The following is a 22,643-nucleotide window of genomic DNA, read 5'->3' on the forward strand; positions in this document are numbered from 1 at the left end:
GCCCGAGGCAGCGATATCCCCTTTGAGACAAGTCGGCTGGAAGACGATTTAGTGAATCTCGACGCAATTTGAGTGTTCCATCGTCAATAGGAGACCCTGAACGTTACAATTAACTATCATTTTTGCGTCGGATTCGAAAATCTAGACTCACTGGAGACGGACCATAAGGTGCCCGACGTACCAATATCCCCTTGGAGACCAGTCCGCTGGAGGATGATGTATTAAATCGTGACGCAATTTGAGTGCTTCATCGTCATTAGGAGGCCCTGAACGCTACAATTAACTATCTGATTTGCGTCGGATACGAAAATCTAGACTCACAAGAGAACGACCATAAGGTGCCTGAGGCAGCAATTGACCCTTGGCTGGAGGACGGTGTATTGAATTTCGACGCAATTTGAGTTTTTCATCGTCATTAGGAGGCCCTGAACTTTACAATTAACTATCTATTATGCCTCGGATTCGAAAATCTAGACTCACAGGAGAACGACCACAAGGTGCCCGAGGCTGCAATAGACATTTGGAGACAAGTCGGCTGGAGGCCGATGTATTGACTCTCGACGCAATTTGAGTGTTCCATCGTCATTAGGAGGCCCTGAACGTTACAATTAACTATCAGTTTCGCGTCAGATTCAAAAATCTAGACTCACAGGAGACGGACCATATGGTGCCCGAGGCAGCAATATCCCCTTGGAAACAAGTCGGCTGGAGGCCGATGTATTGAATCTCGACGCAATTTGAGTGTCCATCGTCATTAGGTGGCCCTGAACGTTACAATGAAGTCTCAGTTTTGCGTCGGGTTCGAAAATCTAGACTCACAGATGAACGAACATAAGGTGCCCGAGGCAGCAATAGACCCTTGGAGACAAGTCGGCTCGAGGCCGGTGTATTGAATCTCGACGCAATTTGAGTGTTCCATCATCATTAGGAGGCCCTGAACATTACAATTAACTATCAGTTTTGCGTCGGATTCTAAAATCTAGACTCACAGGGGACGGACATCATGGAGCCCGAGGTAGCAATATCCCCTTGGAGGCAAGTCGGCTGGAGGACGATGTATTGAATCTCATCGCAATTTGAGTGTTCCAACGTTATTAGGAGGCCCTGAACATTACATTTAACTGTCAGTTTTGCGTCGGATTCTAAAATCTAGACTCACAGGGGAACAACCAAAAGGTGCCCCAGGCAGCAATAAACCCTAGGAGACAAATCGGATGAATGCCGGTGTATTGAATCCCGACGCAATTTGAGTGTTCCATCGTCATTAGAAAGCCCTGAACGTTACAATTAATAATCAGTTTCGCGTCGGATTCGAAAATCTAGACTTACAGGAGAGCGACCATAAGGAGCCGGAGGCAGCATAATCCCCATGGAGACAAGTCGGCTGGAGGACGATGTATTGAATCTCGACGTAATTTGAGTGTTCCATCGTCATTAGGAGGCCCTGAGCGTTAGAATTAACTATCAGTTATGCGTCGGATTCGAAAATGTAGCCTCACAGGAGAACGACCATTAGGTGCCCAAGGCAGCAACAGACCCTTGGAGACAAGTCGGCTGGAGGCCGATGTATTGAAGCTCGACGCAATTTGAGTGTTCCATCGTCATTAGGAGGCCTTGAACGTTACAATTAACTATCACTTTCGCGTCGGATTCGAAATTGTAGACTCACAGGAAACGGACCATATGGTGCCCGAGGCAGCAATATCCCCTTGGAGACAAGTCGGCTGGAGGACGATGTATTGAATCGCGACGCAATTTGAGTGACCCATCGTCATTAGGAGTCCCTCAACTTACAATTAACTATTAGTTGTGCACGGATTCGAAAATCTAGACTCACAGGCGATCGAACATAAGGTGCCCCAGGCGGCAACAGACCCTTGGAGGCAAGTAGGCTGGGGGCCGATGTATTGAATCTCGACGCAATTTGAGCTTTCCATCGTCAATGGGAGGCCCTGAACGTTACAATTAACTGTCATTTTTGCGTCGGATTCGAAAATCTAGACTCACAGGAGAACGACCATATGGTGCCCGAGGCAGCAATATCCCCTTGGAAACAAGTCGGCTGGAGGCCGATGTATTGAATCTCGACGCAATTTGAGTGTCCATCGTCATTAGGTGGCCCTGAACGTTACAATGAAGTATCAGTTTTGCGTCGGGTTCGAAAATCTAGACTCACAGATGAACGAACATAAGGTGCCCGAGGCAGCAATAGACCCTTGGAGCCAAGTCGGCTCGAGGCCGGTGTATTGAATCTCGACGCAATTTGAGTGTTCCATCATCATTAGGAGGCCCTGAACATTACAATTAACTATCAGTTTTGCGTCGGATTCTAAAATCTAGACTCACAAGGGACGGACATCATGGAGCCCGAGGTAGCAATATCCCCTTGGAGGCAAGTCGGCTGGAGGACGATGTATTGAATCTCGACGCAATTTGAGTGTTCCAACGTTATTAGGAGGCCCTGAACATTACATTTAACTGTCAGTTTTGCGTCGGATTCTAAAATCTAGACTCACAGGGGAACAACCAAAAGGTGCCCCAGGCAGCAATAAACCCTAGGAGACAAATCGGATGAATGCCGGTGTATTGAATCCCGACGCAATTTGAGTGTTCCATCGTCATTAGAAAGCCCTGAACGTTACAATTAATAATCAGTTTCGCGTCGGATTCGAAAATCTAGACTCACAGGAGAGCGACCATAAGGAGCCGGAGGCAGCATAATCCCCATGGAGACAAGTCGGCTGGAGGACGATGTATTGAATCTCGACGTAATTTGAGTGTTCCATCGTCATTAGGAGGCCCTGAGCGTTAGAATTAACTATCAGTTATGCGTCGGATTCGAAAATGTAGCCTCACAGGAGAACGACCATTAGGTGCCCAAGGCAGCAACAGACCCTTGGAGACAAGTCGGCTGGAGGCCGATGTATTGAAGCTCGACGCAATTTGAGTGTTCCATCGTCATTAGGAGGCCTTGAACGTTACAATTAACTATCACTTTCGCGTCGGATTCGAAATTGTAGACTCACAGGAAACGGACCATATGGTGCCCGAGGCAGCAATATCCCCTTGGAGACAAGTCGGCTGGAGGACGATGTATTGAATCGCGACGCAATTTGAGTGACCCATCGTCATTAGGAGTCCCTCAACTTACAATTAACTATTAGTTATGCGTCGGATTCGAAAATCTAGACTCACAGGCGATCGAACATAAGGTGCCCCAGGCGGCAACAGACCCTTGGAGGCAAGTAGGCTGGGGGCCGATGTATTGAATCTCGACGCAATTTGAGCTTTCCATCGTCAACGGGAGGCCCTGAACGTTACAATTAACTGTCATTTTTGCGTCGGATTCGAAAATCTAGACTCACAGGAGAACGACCATAAGGTGCCCGAGGCAGCAATATACCCTTGGAGACAAGTCGGGTGGAGGACGATGTATTGACTCTCGACTCTTTTGAGTGTTCCATCGTCATCAGGAGGCGCTGAACGTGACAATTAACTATCAATTTAGCGTCGGATTCGAAAATCTAGACTCACAGGAGAAGGATCATACGGTGCCCGAGGCAGCAATATCCCCTTGGAGACAAGTCGGCTGGAGAACGATGTATTGAATCTCGACGCTATTTGAGTGTTCCGTCGTCATTAGGAGGCGCTGAACGTTACAATTAACTATCATTTTTGCGTCGGATTCGAAAATCTAGACTCACAGGAGACGGACAATATGGTGCCCAAGGCAGCAATATCCCCTTGGAGACAAGTCGGCTGGAGGACGATGTATTGAATCTCGACGCAATTTGAGTGTTCCATCGTTATTAGGAGGCCCTGAACATTACATTTAAATATCAGTTTTGCGTCGGATTCTAAAATCTAGACTCACAGGGGAACAACCATAAGGTGCCCGAGGCAGCAATAAACCCTTGGAGAGAAATCGGCTGAATGCCGATGTATTGAATCTCGACGCAATTTGTGTGTTCCATCGTCATTAGGAAGCCCTGAACGTTACAATTAACAATCAGATTCGCGTCGGATTCGAAAATCTAGACTCACAGGAGAGCGACCATAAGTAGCCGGAGGCAGCATAATCCCTATGGATTCAAGTCGGCTGGAGGTCGATGTATTGAATCTCGACGTAATTTGAGTGTTCCATCGTAATTAGGAGGCGCTGAGTGTTACAATTAACTATCAGTTATGCGTCGGATTCGAAAATCTAGACACACATTAGAACGACCATAAGGTGCCCAAGGCAGCAATAGACCCTAGAAGACAAGTCGGCTAGAGGACGATGTATTGAATTTCGACGCAATTTGAGTGTTCCATCGCCATTAGGAGGCCCTGAACTTTACAATTAACTATCAGTTATGTGTCGGATTCGAAAATCTAGACTCACAGGAGATCGACCACAAGGTGCCCGAGGCAGCAACAGACATCTGGAGACATGTCGGTTGGAGGCCGATGAATTGAATCTCGACGCAATTTGAGTGTTCCATCGTCATTAGGAGGCGCTGAACGTTGCAATTAACTATCAGTTATGCGTCGGATTCGAAAATCTAGACTCACAGGAGAACGATCATTCGGTGCCCGAGGCAGCAATAGACCCTTGGAGACAAGTCGGCTGGAGGACGATCTATTGGATCGCGACGCAATTTGAGTTTTCCATCGTAACTAGGACGCCTTGAATGTTACAATTAACTATCAGTTTTTCGTCGGATTCGAAAATCTAGACTCACAGGAGACGAACCATATGGTGCCCGAGGCAGCAATATCCCCTTGGAGTCAAGTCGGCTGGAGGACGATGTATTGAATCTCGACGCAATTTGAGTGTTCCATCGTCATTAGGAGGTGCTCAACATTACAATTAACTATCAGTTTTGCCTCGGATACTAAAATCTAGACTGACAGGGGAACAACCATAAGGTGCCCGCGGCAGCAATAAACCCTTGGAGAGAAATCGGCTGAATGCCGATGTATTGAATCTCGACGCAATTTGAGTGTTCCATCGTCATAGGGAAGCCCTGACCGTTACAATTAACAATCAGTTTCGAGTCGGACTCGAAAATCTAGACTCACAGGAGAGCGACCATAAGAAGCCGGAGGCAGCATAATCCCCATGGAGACAAGTCGGCAGGCGGACGATGTATTGAATCTCGACGTAATTTGAGTGTTCCATCGTCATTAGGAGGCGCTGAGAGTTACAATTAACTATCAGTTATGCGGGGATTCGAAAATGTAGACTCACAGGAGAACGACCACAAGGTGCCAGAGGCAGCAATAGACATTTGGAGCCAAGACGGCTGGAGGCCGATGTATTGCATCTCGACGCAATTTGAGTGTTGCATTGTCATTGGAGGCGCTGAACGTGGCAATTAACTATCAGTTATGCATCGGATTCGAAAATCTAGGCTCACAGGAGTTAGACCACAAGGAGCCCCAGGCAGCAATAGACCCTTGGAGACAAGTCGGCTGGTGGACGATGTATTGAAACTCGACGCAATTTCAGTGCGCCATCGTCATTAGGAGGCCCTGATCGTTACAATTAACTATCAGTTTCGCGTCGGATTCGAAAATCTAGACTCACAGGAGAACGACCATAAGGTGCCCGAGGCAGCAATATACCGTTGGAGACAAGTCGGCTGGAGGACGATGTATTGACTCACGACGCATTTGAGTGTTCTATCGTCTTTAGGAGGCGCTGAACGTTACAATTAACTATCAGTTTTGCGTCGGGTTCGAAAATCTAGACTCACAGGAGAACTATCATAAGGTGCCCCAGGCAGCAATAGACCCTTGGAGACAAGTCGGCTGGAGGATGATGTATTGGATCGCGCCGCAATTTGAGTGTTCCATCGTAACAAGGAGTCCCTGTAAGTTACAATTAACTATCAGTTTTTCGTCGGATTCGACAATCTAGACTCACTGGAGACAGACCATAAGGTGCCCGAAGCAGCAATATCCCCTTTGAGACCAGTCCGCTGGAGGACGATGTATTGAATCGCGACGAAATTTGAGTGCTCCATCGTCATTATGAGGCGCTGAACTTTACAATTAACTATCAGTTATGCGTCGGATTCAAAAATCTAGACTCACTGGAGACGGACCATATGGTGCCCGAGGCAGCAATATCCCCTTGGAGACAAGTCGGCTGGAGGACGATGTGTTGAATCTCGACGCAATTTGAGTGTTCTATCGTCATTAGGAGGCGCTGAACGTTACAATTCACAATCAATCTTGCGTCTGATTCGAGAATCTAGACTCACAGGAGAAGGATCATATGCTGCCCGAGACAGCAATATCCCCTTGAAACAAGTCGGCTGGAGGCCGATGTATTGAATCTCGACGCAATTTGAGTGTTCCATCGTCATTAGGTGGCCCTGAACGTTACAATGAACTATCAGTTTTGCGTCGGGTGCGAAAATCTAGACGCAATTTAAATGTTTCATCGTCATTAGGATTCGCTGAACGTTACAATTAACTATCATTTTTGCGTCGGATTCGACAATCTAGACTCACAGGAGACGGACCATATGGTGCCCGAAACAGCAATATCCCCTTGGAGACAAGTCGACTGGAGGCCGATCTATTGAATCTCGACGCCATTTGAGTGTTCCATGGTCATTAGGAGGCTCTGAACATTACAATTAACTATCAGTTTTGCGTCGGATTCGAAAATATAGACTCACAGTTGAACACCCATAAGGTGCCCGAGGCAGCAATAAACCCTTGGAGACAAATCGGCTGAATGCCGATGTATTGAATCTCGACGCAATTTTAGTGTTCCATCGTCATTAGGAAGCCCTGAACGTTACAAATATCAATCAGTTTCGCTTCGGATTCGAAAATCTGGACTCACAGGAGAGCGACCATAAGGAGCCGGAGGCAGCATAATCCCCATGGAGACAAGTCGGCTGGAGGACGATGTATTGAATCTCGACGTAATTTGAGTGTTCCATCGTAATTAGGAAGCGCTGAGCGTTAGAATTAACTATCAGTTATGCGTCGGATTCGAAAATCTAAACTCACAGCAGAACGACCATAAGGTGGCCGAGGCAGCAATAGACCCTAGAAGACAAGTCATCTGGAGGACGATGTATTGGATCTCGACGCAATTTGATTGTTCCATCGTCATTAGGAGTCCCTGAACTTTACAATTAACTATAATTTTAGCGTCGGATTCAAAAATCTAGACTCACAGGAGGCGGACCACATGGAGCCCGAGGCAGCAATATCCCCTTGTTGACAAGTCGGCTGGAGGAGGATGTATTGACTCTCTACGCAATTTGAGTGTTCCATCGTCATTTGGAGGCCCTGAACGTAACAATTAACTATCAATTTTGCGTCGACTTCGAAAATATAGACTCACAGGAGAACTACCATAAAGTGCCCGAGGCAGCAATAGACCCTTGGAGACAAGTCGGCTGAAGGACGATGTATTGAATCTCGACTCAATTTGAGTGTTCCATCGTCATTACGAGGCCCTGAACGTTACAATTACCTATCAGTTATGCGTCGGATTCGAAAATCTAGCCTCACAGGAGATCAACCATAAGGTGCCCCAGGCAGCAATAGACCCTTATAGACAAGTCGGCTGGAGGACGATGTATTGACTCTCGACGCAATATGAGTGTTCCATCGTCATTTGGAGGCGCTGAACGTTACAATTAACTATCATTTTAGCGTCGGATTCGAAAATATACTCACAGGAGAAGGTGCCCGAGACAGCAATATCCCCTTGGATACAAGTCTGCTGAAGGACGGTGTATTGAATCTCGACGCAATTTGGTGTTCGATCGTCTTTAGGAGGCCCTGAACGTTACAATTAACTATCAATTTCGCGTCGGATTCAAAAATCTAGACTCACAGGAGACGGACCATGTGGTGTCCGAGGCAGCGATATCCCCTTGGAGACAAGTCGGTTGGAGGACGATGTAGTGAATCTCGACGTAATTTGAGTGTTCCATCGTCATTAGGAGGCGCTGAGCATTACAATTAACTATCAGTTATGCGTCGGATTCGAAAATCTAGACTCACAGGAGATCTACCATAAGGTGTCCGAGGCAGCAATCGACCCTAGAAGACAAGTCGGCTGGAGGACGATGTATAGAATCTCGACGCAATTTGAGTGTTCCATCGTCATTAGGAGGCCATGAACTTTACAATTAACTATCAGTTATGTGTCGGATTCGAAAATCTAAACTCACAGGAGAACGACTTCAAGGTGCCCGAAGCAGCAATATCCCCTTGGAGACCAGTCCGCTGGAGGACGATGTATAGAATCGCGACGCAATTTGAGTGCTCCATCGTCATTAGGAGGCCCTGAAAGTTACAATTATCAGTTTTGCGTCGGATTCGAAAAACTACACTCACAGGAGAAGGACCATATGGTGCACTAGGCAGCAATATCCCGTTGGAGACAAGTCGGCTAGAGGACGATGTATTGAATGTCAACGCAATTTAAGTGTTCCATCGTCATTAGGAGGCGCTGAACGTTACAATTAAGTATCAGGTATGCGTCGGATTCGAAAATCTAGACTCACAAGAGAACGGCCATAAGGTGCCTGAGACAGCTGCAGACCCTTGGCTGGAGGACGATGTATTGTATCTCGACGCAATTTGAGTGTTCCATCGTCATTAGGAGGCCCTGAACGTTACAATTAACTATCAGTTTTGCGTCGATATCGAAAATATAGACTCACAGGAGAACGACCATAAAGTGCCCGAGGCAGCAATAGACCCTTGGAGACAAGTCGGTTGAAGGACGATGTATTGAATCTCGACATAATTTGAGTGTCCCATCGTCATTAGGAGGCCCTGAACGGTACAATTATCAATCAGTTTCGCGTCGGATTCAAAATTCTAGACTCACAGGAGACGTAACATATGGTGATCGAGGCAGCAATATCCCCTTGGAGACAAGTCGGCTGGAGGACGATGTATTGAATCTCGACGCAATTTGAGTGTTCTATCGTCATTAGGAGGCGCTGAACGTTACAATTCACTATCATTTTTGCTTCGGATTCGAAAATCTAGACTCACAGGAGAAGGATCATATGGTGCCCGAGACAGCAATATCCCCTTGAAAACAAGTCGGCTGGAGGCCGATGTATTGAATCTCGAAGCAATTTCAGTGTTCCACCGTCATTAGGTGACCCTGAACGTTACAATGAACTATCAGTTTTACGTCGGGTTCGAAAATCTAGACTCACAGATGAACGATCATAAGGTGCCCGAGGCATTAATAGACCCTTGGAGACAAGTCGGCTGGAGGACGATGTATTGAATCTCGACGCAATTTGAGTGTTCTATCGTCATTAGGAGGCGCTGAACGTTACAATTAACTATCAGTTTTGCGTCGGATTCGAAAATCTAGACTCCCAGGAGACATACCATTTGGTGCCCGAGGCAGCAATATCCCCATGGAGACAAGTCGGCTGGAGGACTGTGTATTGAATCGTGAATAATTTGAGTGCTCCATCGCCATTCGGAGGCCCTGAAAGTTACAATTAACTATCAGTTTTGCGTCGAATTCGAAAATCTAGACTCACAGGAGAAGGACCATATGGTGCCCTAGGGAGCAATATCCCGTTGGAGACAAGTCGGCTGGAGGACGATGTATTTTAATCTCGTCGCAATTTGAGTGTTCCATCGTCATTAGGAGGCGCTGAACGTTACAATTAACTATCAGTTATGCGTCGGATTCGAAAATCTAGACTCACAGGAGAACGACCATAAGGTGCCCGACGCAGCAACAGACCCTTGGAGACAAGTCGGCTGGAGGACGATGTATTGAATCTCGTCGCAATTTGCGGGTTCCATCGTCATTAGGAGGCGCTGAACGTTACAATTAACTATCAGTTATGCGTCGGATTCGAAAATCTAGACTCACAGGAGAACGACCATAAGGTGCCCGACGCAGCAACAGACCCTTGGAGACAAGTCGGCTGGAGGCTGATGTATTGAATCTCGACGCAATTTGAGTGTTCCATCGTCATTAGGAGGCCCTGAACTTTAGAATTAACTATCAGTTATGCGTCGGATTCGAAAATCTAGACTCACAGGAGAACGACCACAAGGTGCCCGAGGCAGCAACAGACATTTGGAGACATGTCGGCTGGAGGACGATGTATTGGATCGCGACGCAATTTGAGTATTCCATCGTCATTAGGAGGCCCTGAATGTTACAATTGACTATCAGTTTTTCGTCGGATTGGAAAATGTAGATTCACCGGAGACGGACCATGTTGTGACCGAGGGAGCGATATCCCCTTGGAGACAAGTCGGCTGGAGGGCGATGTAGTGAATCTCTACGCAATTTGATTGTTCCATCGTCATTAGGAGGCCCTGAACGTTACAATGAACTATCAGTTTTGCATCGGGTGCGAAAATCTTGACTCTCAGATGAACGATCATAAGGTGCACGAGGCAGCAATAGTCCCTTGGAGACAAGTCGGCTGGAGGACGATGTATTGGATCGCGACGCAATTTGAGTGTTCTATCGTCAATAGGAGGCCCTGAATGTTACAATTAACTATCAATTTTTCGTCGGATTGGAAAATGTAGAATCACAGGAGACGGAGCATGTGGTGCCCGAGGCAGCGACATCCCCTTGGAGACAAGTCGGCTGGAGGACGATGTATGGAATCTCGACGTAATTTGAGTGTTCCATCGTCATTAGGAGGCACTGAACGTTGCAATTAACTATCAGTTATGCGTCGGTTTCGAAAATCCAGACTCACAGGAAATCGAGCATAAGGTGCACCAGGCAGCAATATTCCCTTGGAGACCAGTCCGCTGGAGGACAATGTATAGAATCGAGATGCAATTTGAGTGTTCTATCGCCATTAGGAGGCCCTGAAAGTGACAATTACCAGTGTCACGTAGGATTCGAAAAACTAGACTCACTGAAGAAGGACCATATGGTGCCCTAGGCAGCAATATCCCGTTGGAGACAAGTCGGCTGGAGGACGATGCATTGAATCTCGACGCAATTTGAGTGATCCATCGTCATTAGGAGGCGCTAAACGTTACAATTAACTATCAGTTATGCGTCGGATTCGAAAATGTAGACCCACAGGAGAACGACCAAAAGGTGCCCGACGCAGCAACAGACCCTTGGAGACAAGTCGGCTGGAGGCCGATGTATTGAATCTGGCCGCAATTTGAGTGTTCCATCGTCATTAGGAGGCCCCGAACGTTGCAATTAACTATCAGTTATGCGTCGGGTTCGAAAATCCAGACTCACAGGAGAACGACCACAAGATGCCCGAGGCAGCAATAGACATTTGGAGACAAGTCGGCTGGAGGCCGATGTATTGAATCTCGACGCAATTTGAGTGTTCCATCGTCATTAGGAGGCCCTGAACGTTACAATTAACTACCAGTTCCGCGTCGGATTCGAAAATCTAGACTCACAGGGGGCGGACCACATGAAGCCCGAGGCAGCAATATCCCCTTGTAGACAAGTCGGCTGGAGGACTATGTATTGAATCTCGATGCAATTTGAGTGTTCCATCGTCATTTTGAGGCCCTGAACTTTACAATTAACTATCAGTTATGCGTCGGATTCAAAAATCTAGAGTCACAGGAGACAGACCATGTGGTGTCCGAGACAGCGATACCCCCTTGGGGACAAGTCGGCTGGAGGACGATGTAGTGAATCTCGACGTAATGTGAGTGTTCCACCGTCATTAGGAGGCGCTGAGCATTACAATTAACTATCAGTTATGCGTCGGATTGAAAATCTAGACTCACAAGAGAACGACCATAAGGTGCCTGAGACAGCTGCAGACCCTTGGCTGGAGGACGATGTATTAAATCTCGACGCAATTTGAGTGTTCCATCGTCATTTTGAGGCCTTGAAATTTACAACTAACTATCAGTTATGCGTCGGATTCGAAAATCTAGACTTTCAGGAGATGACCACAAGGTGCCCGAGACAGCAATAGACATTTGGAGACAAGTCGGCTGCAGGCCGATGTATTGAATCTCGACGCAATTTGAGTTATCCATCGTCATTGGGAGGCCCTGAACGTTACAATTATTTATCAGTTTCGCGTCGGATTCAAAATTCTAGACTCACAGGAGACGGACCATATGGTGCCCGAGGCAGCAATATCCCCTTAGAGACAAGTCGGCTGGAGGACGATGTATTGAATCTCGACGCAATTTGAGTGTTTATCGTCATTAGGAGGCGCTGAACGTTACAATTCACTATCATTTTTGCTTCGGATTCGAAAATCTAGACTCACAGGAGTTGGATCATATGGTGCCCGAGACAGCAATATGCCCTTGAAGCAAGTCGGCTGGAGGCCGATGTATTGAATCTCGACGCAATTTCAGTGTTCCACCGTCATTAGGTGACCCTGAACGTTACAATGAACTATCAGTTTTACGTCGGGTTCGAAAATCTAGACTCACAGATGAACGATCATAAGGTGCCCGAGGCAGCGATAGACCCTTGGAGACCAGTCGGCTGGAGGACGATGTATTGACTCTCGACGCAATTTGAGTGTTCCATCCTCATTAGGATGTGCTGAACGTTACAATTAACTATCAGTTTCGCGTCGAATGCGAAAATCTAGACTCGCAGGAGAAGGACCATATGGTGCCCTAGGGAGCAGTATCCCGTTGGAGACAAGTCGGCTGGAGGACGATGTATTGAATCTCGTCGCAATTTGAGTGTTCCATCGTCATTAGGAGGCGCTGAACGTTACAATTAACTATCAGTTATGCGTCGGATTCGAAAATCTAGACTCACAGGAGAACGACCATAAGGTGCCCGACGCAGCAACAGACCCTTGGAGACAAGTCGGCTGGAGGACGATGTATTAAATCTCGTCGCAATTTGAGTGTTCCACCGTCATTAGGAGGCGCTGGACGTTACAATTAACTATCAGTTATGCGTCGGATTCGAAAATCTAGACTCACAGGAGAACGACCACAAGGTGCCCGAGGCAGCAACAGACATTTGGAGACAAGTCGGCTGGAGGACGATGTATTGAGTCTCGACGCAATTTGAGTGTTCCATCGTCATTAGGAGGCCCTGAAAATTACAATTAACTATCAGTTTCGCGTCGGATTCAAAAATCTAGACTCACAGGAGACGGACCATTTGGTGCCCGAGGCAGCAATATCCCCAGGGAGACAAGACGGCTGGAGGACGATGTATTGAATCTCGATGCAATTTGAGTGTTCCATCGTCATTAGGAGGCCCTGAACGTTACAATTAACTATCAGTTTCGCGTCGGATTCGAAAATCTAGACTCACAGGAGAAGCACCATATGGTGCCCGAGGCAGCAATATCCCGTTGAAGACAAGTCGGCTGGAGGACGATGTATTGAATCTCGATGCAATTTGAGTGTTCCATCGTCATTAGGAGGCGCTGAACGTTAGAATTAACTATCAGTTATGCGTCGGATTCGAAAATCTATACTCACTGGAGACGGACCATAAGGTGCCCGAAGCAGCAATATCCCCTCGAGACCAGTCCTCTGGAGGACGATGTACTGAATCTCGACACAATTTGAGTGTTCCATCGTCTTTAGGAGGCGCTGAACGTTACAATTAACTATCAGTTATGCGTCGGATCCGAAATTCTAGACTCACAGGAGAACGACCATAAGGTGCCCGACGCAGCAACACACCCTTGGAGGCAAGTCGGCTGGAGGTCGATATATTGAATCTCGACGCAATTTGAGAGTTCCATCGTCATTACGAGACCTTGAACATTGCAATTAACTATCATTTTTGCGTCGGATTCGAAAATCTAGACGCACAGGAGAACGACCATAAGGTGCCCGAGGTAGCAATATACCCTTGGAGACGAGACGGCTGGAGGACGATGTATGACTCTCGACGCATTTGAGTGTTCCATCGTCATTAGGAGGCGCTGAACGTTACAATTAACTATCATCTTAGCGTTGGATTCGAAAATCTACTCTCACAGGAGAATGATCATATGGTGCCCGAAACAGCAATATCCCCTTGGAGACAAGTCGGCTGGAGGCCGATGTATTGAATCTCGACGCAATTTGAGTGTTCCATCGTTATTAGGAGGCCCTGAACTTTACAATTAACTATCAGTTATGTATCGGTTTCGAAAATCTAGACTCACAGGAGAACGACCACAAGGTGCCCGAGACAGCAATAGACATTTAGAGACAAGTCGGCTGGAGGCCGATGTATTGAATCTCGACGCAATTTGAGTGTTCCATCGTCATTAGGAGCGTTGAACGTTGCAATTAACTATCTGTTATGCGTCGGATTCGAAAATCTTACACTCACAGGAGAACGATCATAAGGTGCCCCAGGCAGCAATAGACCCTTGGAGACAAGTCGCCTGGAGGACGATGTATTGGATCGCGACGCAATTTGAGTGTTCCATCGTAACTGGGAGGCCCTGAAAGTTACAATTAACTATCAGTTTTTCGTTGGAATCGAAAATCTAGACTGACTTGAGCCGCACCATAAGGTGCCCGAAGCAGCAATATCCCCTTGGAGACCAGTCCGCTGGAGGACGATGTATTGAATCGCGACGCAATTTGAGTGCTTCATCGTCATTAGGGGGCCCTGCACGTTGCAATTAACTATCGGTTTCGCGTCGGATTCGAAAATCTAGACTCACTGGAGAAGGACCATATGGTGCCCGAGGCAGCAAAATCCCGTTGGAGACAAGTCGGCTGGAGGACGATGTATTGAATCTCGACGCAATTTGAGTGTTCCATCGTCATTAGGAGGCCCTGAACGTTACAATTAACTATGTGTTTGGCGTCGGATTCGAAAATCTAGACTCACAAGAGAACGACCATAAGGTTCCTGAGGCAGCAATAGACCTTTGGAGACAAGTCGGCTGGAGGACGATGTATTAAATCTCGACGCAATTTGAGTGTTCCATCGTCTTTAGGAGGCCCTGAACTTTACAATTAACTATCAGTTATGCGTCGGATTCCAAAATCTAGACTCACAGGAGATCGACCATAAGGTGCCCCAGCCAGCAATAGACCCTTGGAGACAATTCGGCTGGAGGACGATGTATTGAATCTCGACGCAATTTGAGTGTTCCATCGTCATTAGGAGGCCCTGAACGATACAATTAACTATCAGATTGGCATCGGATTCGAAAATCTAGACTCACAGGAGAACGGCCATAAGGTGCCCGAGGCAGCAACAGACCCTTGGAGACAAGTGGCTGAAGGACGATGTATTGATTCTCGACGCAATTTGAGTGATCCATCGTCATTAGGGGGCCCTGAACGTTACAATTAAGTATCAGTTTCGCGACGGATTCAAAAATCTAGACTCACAGGGGACGGACCATTTGGTGTCCGACGCAGCAATATCCCCTTGGAGACAAGTCGCCTGGAGGACGATGAATTGGTCCGCGACGAAATTTGAGTGTTCCATTGTAACTAGGAGGCCCTGAAAGTTACAATTAACTATCAGTTATGCGTCGGATTCGAAAATCTAGACTCACAGGAGATCGACCATAGGGTGCCCCAGGCAGCAAAAGACCCTTGGAGACAAGTCGGCTGGAAGACGATTTATTGGATCGCGACGCAATTTTAGTGTTCCATCGTTACTAGAAGGCCCTGAATGTTACAATTAACTATCAGTTTTTCGTCGGATTCGAAAATCTAGACTCACTGGAGACGTACCATAAGGTGCCCGAAGCAGCAATATCCCCTTGGAGACCAGTCCGCTGGAAGACGCTGTATTGAACCGCGATGCAAATTGAGTGCCCCATCGTCATTAGGAGTCCCTCAACGTTACAATTAACTATCATTTTAGCGTCGGTTTAGAAAATCTACTCACAGGAGATCGACCATAAGGTGCCCCAGGAAGCAACAGACCCTTGGAGTCAAGTCGGCTGGAGGGCGATGTATTGAATCGCGACGCAATTTAAGTGTTCCATCGTCCTTAGGTGGCCCTGAACTTTATAATTAACTATCAGTTATGTGTCGGTTTCGAAAATCTAGACGCACAGGAGAACGACCATAAGGTGCCCCAGGCAGCAATAGACCCTTCGATACAAGTTGACTGGAGGACGATGTATTGAATCTCGACGCAATTTGGGTGTTCCATCGTCATTAGGAGGCCCTGAACTTTACAATTAACTATCAGTTATGTGTCGGATTCGAAAATCTAGACTCACAGGAGAACGACCATAAGGTGCCCCAGGCAGCAATAGAATCTTGGAGACAAGTCGGCTGGAGGACGATGTGGTGGATCGCGACGCAATTTGAATGTTCCATCGTCATTAGGAGGCCCTGAAAGTTGCAATTCAGTATCATTTTAGCGTCGGATTAGAAAATCTACTCACAGGAGGCGGACCATTTGGTGTCCGATGAAGCAAAATACCTATGGATGCAAGTCGGCTGCAGGATGATGTATTGAATCTCGACGCAATTTGAGTGTTCCATCGTCATTAGGATGCCCTGAACGTTACAACCAACTATCAGTTTTGCATCGGATTCGAAAATCTATACTCACGGGAGAACGACCATTAGGTGCCCGAGGCAGCAACAGACCCTTGGAGACAAGTCGGGTGGAGGACGATGTATTGAATCCCGACGCAATTTGAGTGTTCTGTCGTCATTAGGAGGCGCTGAACGTTACAATTAACTATCAGTTTTGCGTCGGATTCGAAAATCTAGACTCACAGGAGCGGGACCATTTGGTGCCCGAGGCAGCAATATCCCCAAGGAGACAAGTCCCCTGGAGGACGATGTATTGAATCTCGATACAATTTGAGTGTTCCATCGTCATTAGGAGGCCGTGAACGTTACAATTAACTATCAGTTTTGCGTACGATTCGAAAATCTAGACTCACAGGAGAACGATCATAAGGTGCCCCAGGCAGCAATAGACCCTTGTAGACAAGTCGGCTGGAGGACGATGTATTGGATCGCGACGCAATTTGAGTGTTCCATCGTAACTGGGAGGCCCCATAAAGTTACTATTAACTATCAGGTTTTCGTCGGATTCGAAAATCTAGACAGACTGGAGACGGACCATAAGGTGCCCGAAGCAGCAATATCCCCTAGGAGACCAGTCCGCTGGATGACAATGTATTGAATCGCGACGCAATTTAAGTGTTCCATCGTCTTTAGGTGGCCCTGAACTATACAATTAACTATCAGTTATGTGTCGGATTCGAAAATCTAGACGAACCGGAGAACGACCATAAGGTGCCTGAGGCAGCAAAAGACCCTTAGAGACAAGTCGGCTGGAGGACGATGTATTGAATCTCGACGCAATTTGAGTGTTCCATCTTCATTAGGAGGCGCTGAACTTTACAATTAACTATCAGTTATGTGTCGGATTCGAAAATCTAGACTCACAGGAGAACGACCATAAGGTGCCCGACGCAGCAACAGACCCTTAGAGAAAAGTCGGCTGGAGGACGATGTATTGACTCTCGACGCATATGAGTGTTCCATCGTCATTAAGAGGCGCTGAACATTACAATTAATATCATTTTAGCGTCGGATTAAAGAATCTAGACTCACAGGACAAAGAACATATGGTGCCCGAGACAGCAATATCCCCTTGAAGACAAGTCGGCTGGAGGCCGATGTATTGAATCGCGACGCAATTTAAGTGTTCCATCGTCCTTAGGTGGCCCTGAACTTTACAATTAACTATCAGTTATGTGTCGGGTACGAAAATCTAGACGCACAGGAGAACGACCATAAGGTGCCCCAGGCAGCAATAGACCCTTAGAGACAAGTCGGCTGGAGGACGATGTATTGAATCTCGACGCAATTTGAGTGCCCCATCGTCATCACGAGTCCCTCAAAGTTACAATTAACTATCAGTTATGTGTCGGAATCGAAAATCTAGACTCACAGGAGAACGACCATAAGGTGCTCCAGGCAGCAATAGACCCTTGGAGACATGTCGGCTGGAGGACGATGTATTGGATCGCGACGCAATTTGAGTGTTCCATCGTCATTAGGAGGCCCTGAACGTTACAATTAACTATAATTTTAGCGTCGGATTAGAAAATCTACTCACAGGAGACGGACCATTTGGTGTCCGAGGAAGCAATATCCCTATGGATACAAGTCGGCTGGAGGATGATGTACTGAATCTCGACGCAATTTGAGTGTTCCATCGTCATTAGGATGCCCTGAACGTTACAATTAACTATCAGTTTTGCATCGTATTCGAAAATCTAGACTCACAGGAGAAAGACCACAAGGTGCCCGAGGCAGTAATAGACCCTTGGAGACAAGTCGGCTGAAGGACGATGTATTGAAACTCGACGCAATTTGAGTGTTCCATCGTCATTAGGAGGCCCTGAACTTTACTACTAACTATCAGTTTTTCGTCGGATTCGAAAATCTAGACTCACTGGAGACGGACCATAAGGTGCCCGAAGCAGCAATATCCCCTTGGAGACCAGTCCGCTGGAAGACGATGTATTGAATCGCGACGCAATTTGAGTGCCCCATCGTCATCAGGAGTCCCTCAACGTTACAATTAACTATCAGTTTCGCGTCGGAATCAAAAATCTAGACTCATCGGAGACGGACCATAAGGTGCCCGAGGCAGCAATAGACCCTTGGGAACAAGTCGGCTGGAGGACGATGAATTGAATCTCGACGCAATTTGAGTGTTCCATCGTCATTAGGAGGCCCTGAACTTTACAATTAACTATCAGTTATGTGTCGGATTCGAAAATCTAGACTCACAGAAGAACGACCACACGGTGCCCGAGGCAGCAATAGACATTCGGAGACAAGTCGGCTGGAGGACGATGTATTGAATCTCAACGCAATTTGAGTGTACCATCGTCATTAGGAGGCCCTGAAAGTTACAATTAACTATCAGTTTTGCGTCGGATTCGAAAATCTAGACACTCAGGAGATCGATCATAAGGTGCGCCAGGCAGCAATAGACCCTTGGAGACAAGTCGGCTGGAGGACGATGAATTGGATCGCGACGCAATTTGAGTGTTCCATTGTAACTAGGAGGCAATGAAAGTTACAATGAACTATCAGTTTTTCGTCGGAGTCGAAAATCTAGACTCACTGGAGACGGACCATAAGGTGCCCGAAGCAGCAATATCCCCTTGGCGACCAGTCCGCTGGAGGACTATGTATTAAATCGCGTCACAATTTGAGTGCTCGATCGTCATTAGGAGGCCCTGTTCGTTACAATTTACTATCAGTTTCGCGTCGGATTCGAAGATCTACACTCACAGGAGAAGGACCATATGGTGCCCGAGGCAGCAATATCCCGTTGGAGACATGTCGGCTGGAGGACGATGTATTGAATCTCGACGCAATTTGAGTGTTCCATCGTCATTAGGAGGCGCTGAACGTTACAATTAACTATCAGTTATGCGTCGGATTTGAAATTCTAACTCACAGGAGAACGACCATAAGGTGCCCGACGCAGCAACAGACCCTTGGAGACAAGTCGGCTGGAGGACGATGTATTGACTCTCGACGCATTTGAGTGTTCCATCGTCATTAGGAGGCGCTGAACGTTACAATTAACTATCATTTTAGCGTCGGATTCGAAAATCTAGACTCACAGGAGAAGGATCATATGGTGCCCGGGACAGCAATATCTAATTGGAGACAAGTCGGCTGGAGGACGATGTATTGATTCTCGACGCAATTTGAGTGTTCTATCGTCATTAGGAGGCCCTGAACGTTACAATTGACTATCAGTTTTGGATTGGATTCGAAAATCTAGACTCACAGGGGAACGACCATAAGGTGACCGCGGCAGCAATAGACCCTTGGATACAAGTCGGCTGAAGGACGATGTATTGATTCTCGACGCAATTTGAGTGATCCATCGTCATTAGGGGGCCCTGAACGTTACAATTAACTATCATTTTAGCGTCGGTTTAGAAAATCTACTCACAGGAGATCGACCATAAGGTGCCCCAGGAAGCAACAGACCCTTGGAGTCAAGTCGGCTGGAGGGCGATGTATTGAATCGCGACGCAATTTAAGTGTTCCATCGTCCTTAGGTGGCCCTGAACTTTATAATTAACTATCAGTTATGTGTCGGATTCGAAAATCTAGACGCACATGAGAACGACCATAAGGTGCCCCAGGCAGCAATAGACCCTTCGATACAAGTTGACTGGAGGACGATGTATTGAATCTCGACGCAATTTGGGTGTTCCATCGTCATTAGGAGGCCCTGAACTTTACAATTAACTATCAGTTATGTGTCGGATTCGAAAATCTAGACTCACAGGAGAACGACCATAAGGTGCCCCAGGCAGCAATAGAATCTTGGAGACAAGTCGGCTGGAGGACGATGTGGTGGATCGCGACGCAATTTGAATGTTCCATCGTCATTAGGAGGCCCTGAAAGTTGCAATTCAGAATCATTTTAGCGTCGGATTAGAAAATCTACTCACAGGAGGCGGACCATTTGGTGTCCGATGAAGCAAAATACCTATGGATGCAAGTCGGCTGCAGGATGATGTATTGAATCTCGACGCAATTTGAGTGTTCCATCGTCATTAGGATGCCCTGAACGTTACAACCAACTATCAGTTTTGCATCGGATTCGAAAATCTATACTCACGGGAGAACGACCATTAGGTGCCCGAGGCAGCAATAGACCCTTGGAGACAAGTCGGCTGGAGGACGATGAATTGGATCGCGACGCAATTTGAGTGTTCCATTGTAACTAGGAGGCAATGAAAGTTACAATGAACTATCAGTTTTGCGTCGGATTCGAAAATCTAGACTCACAGGAGCGGGACCATTTGGTGCCCGAGGCAGCAATATCCCCAAGGAGACAAGTCCCCTGGAGGACGATGTATTGAATCTCGATACAATTTGAGTGTTCCATCGTCATTAGGAGGCCGTGAACGTTACAATTAACTATCAGTTTTGCGTACGATTCGAAAATCTAGACTCACAGGAGAACGATCATAAGGTGCCCCAGGCAGCAATAGACCCTTGTAGACAAGTCGGCTGGAGGACGATGTATTGGATCGCGACGCAATTTGAGTGTTCCATCGTAACTGGGAGGCCCCATAAAGTTACTATTAACTATCAGGTTTTCGTCGGATTCGAAAATCTAGACAGACTGTAGACGGACCATAAGGTGCCCGAAGCAGCAATATCCCCTAGGAGACCAGTCCGCTGGATGACAATGTATTGAATCGCGACGCAATTTAAGTGTTCCATCGTCTTTAGGTGGCCCTGAACTATACAATTAACTATCAGTTATGTGTCGGATTCGAAAATCTAGACGAACCGGAGAACGACCATAAGGTGCCTGAGGCAGCAAAAGACCCTTAGAGACAAGTCGGCTGGAGGACGATGTATTGAATCTCGACGCAATTTGAGTGTTCCATCTTCATTAGGAGGCGCTGAACTTTACAATTAACTATCAGTTATGTGTCGGATTCGAAAAACTAGACTCACAGGAGAACGACCATAAGGTGCTGACGCAGCAACAGACCCTTAGAGAAAAGTCGGCTGGAGGACGATGTATTGACTCTCGACGCATATGAGTGTTCCATCGTCATTAGGAGGCGCTGAACATTACAATTAATATCATTTTAGCGTCGGATTAAAGAATCTAGACTCACAGGACAAAGAACATATGGTGCCCGAGACAGCAATATCCCCTTGAAGACAAGTCGGCTGGAGGCCGATGTATTGAATCGCGACGCAATTTAAGTGTTCCATCGTCCTTAGGTGGCCCTGAACTTTACAATTAACTATCAGTTATGTGTCGGGTACGAAAATCTAGACGCACAGGAGAACGACCATAAGGTGCCCCAGGCAGCAATAGACCCTTGGAGACAAGTCGGCTGGAGGACGATGTATTGAATCTCGACGCAATTTGAGTGCCCCATCGTCATCACGAGTCCCTCAAAGTTACAATTAACTATCAGTTATGTGTCGGAATCGAAAATCTAGACTCACAGGAGAACGACCATAAGGTGCTCCAGGCAGCAATAGACCCTTGGAGACATGTCGGCTGGAGGACGATGTATTGGATCGCGACGCAATTTGAGTGTTCCATCGTCATTAGGAGGCCCTGAACGTTACAATTAACTATCATTTTAGCGTCGGATTAGAATATCTACTCACAGGAGACGGACCATTTGGTGTCCGAGGAAGCAATATCCCTATGGATACAAGTCGGCTGGAGGATGATGTACTGAATCTCGACGCAATTTGAGTGTTCCATCGTCATTAGGATGCCCTGAACGTTACAATTAACTATCAGTTTTGCATCGTATTCGAAAATCTAGACTCACAGGAGAAAGACCACAAGGTGCCCGAGGCAGTAATAGACCCTTGGAGACAAGTCGGCTGAAGGACGATGTATTGAAACTCGACGCAATTTGAGTGTTCCATCGTCATTAGGAGGCCCTGAACTTTACTACTAACTATCAGTTTTTCGTCGGATTCGAAAATCTAGACTCACTGGAGACGGACCATAAGGTGCCCGAAGCAGCAATATCCCCTTGGAGACCAGTCCGCTGGAAGACGATGTATTGAATCGCGACGCAATTTGAGTGCCCCATCGTCATCAGGAGTCCCTCAACGTTACAATTAACTATCAGTTTCGCGTCGGAATAAAAAATCTAGACTCATCGGAGACGGACCATAAGGTGCCCGAGGCAGCAATAGAACCTTGGGAACAAGTCGGC

This window comes from Schistocerca serialis, unplaced genomic scaffold, assembly GCF_023864345.2.
Source record: "Schistocerca serialis cubense isolate TAMUIC-IGC-003099 unplaced genomic scaffold, iqSchSeri2.2 HiC_scaffold_1393, whole genome shotgun sequence".
Classification (NCBI taxonomy): domain Eukaryota; kingdom Metazoa; phylum Arthropoda; class Insecta; order Orthoptera; family Acrididae; genus Schistocerca; species Schistocerca serialis.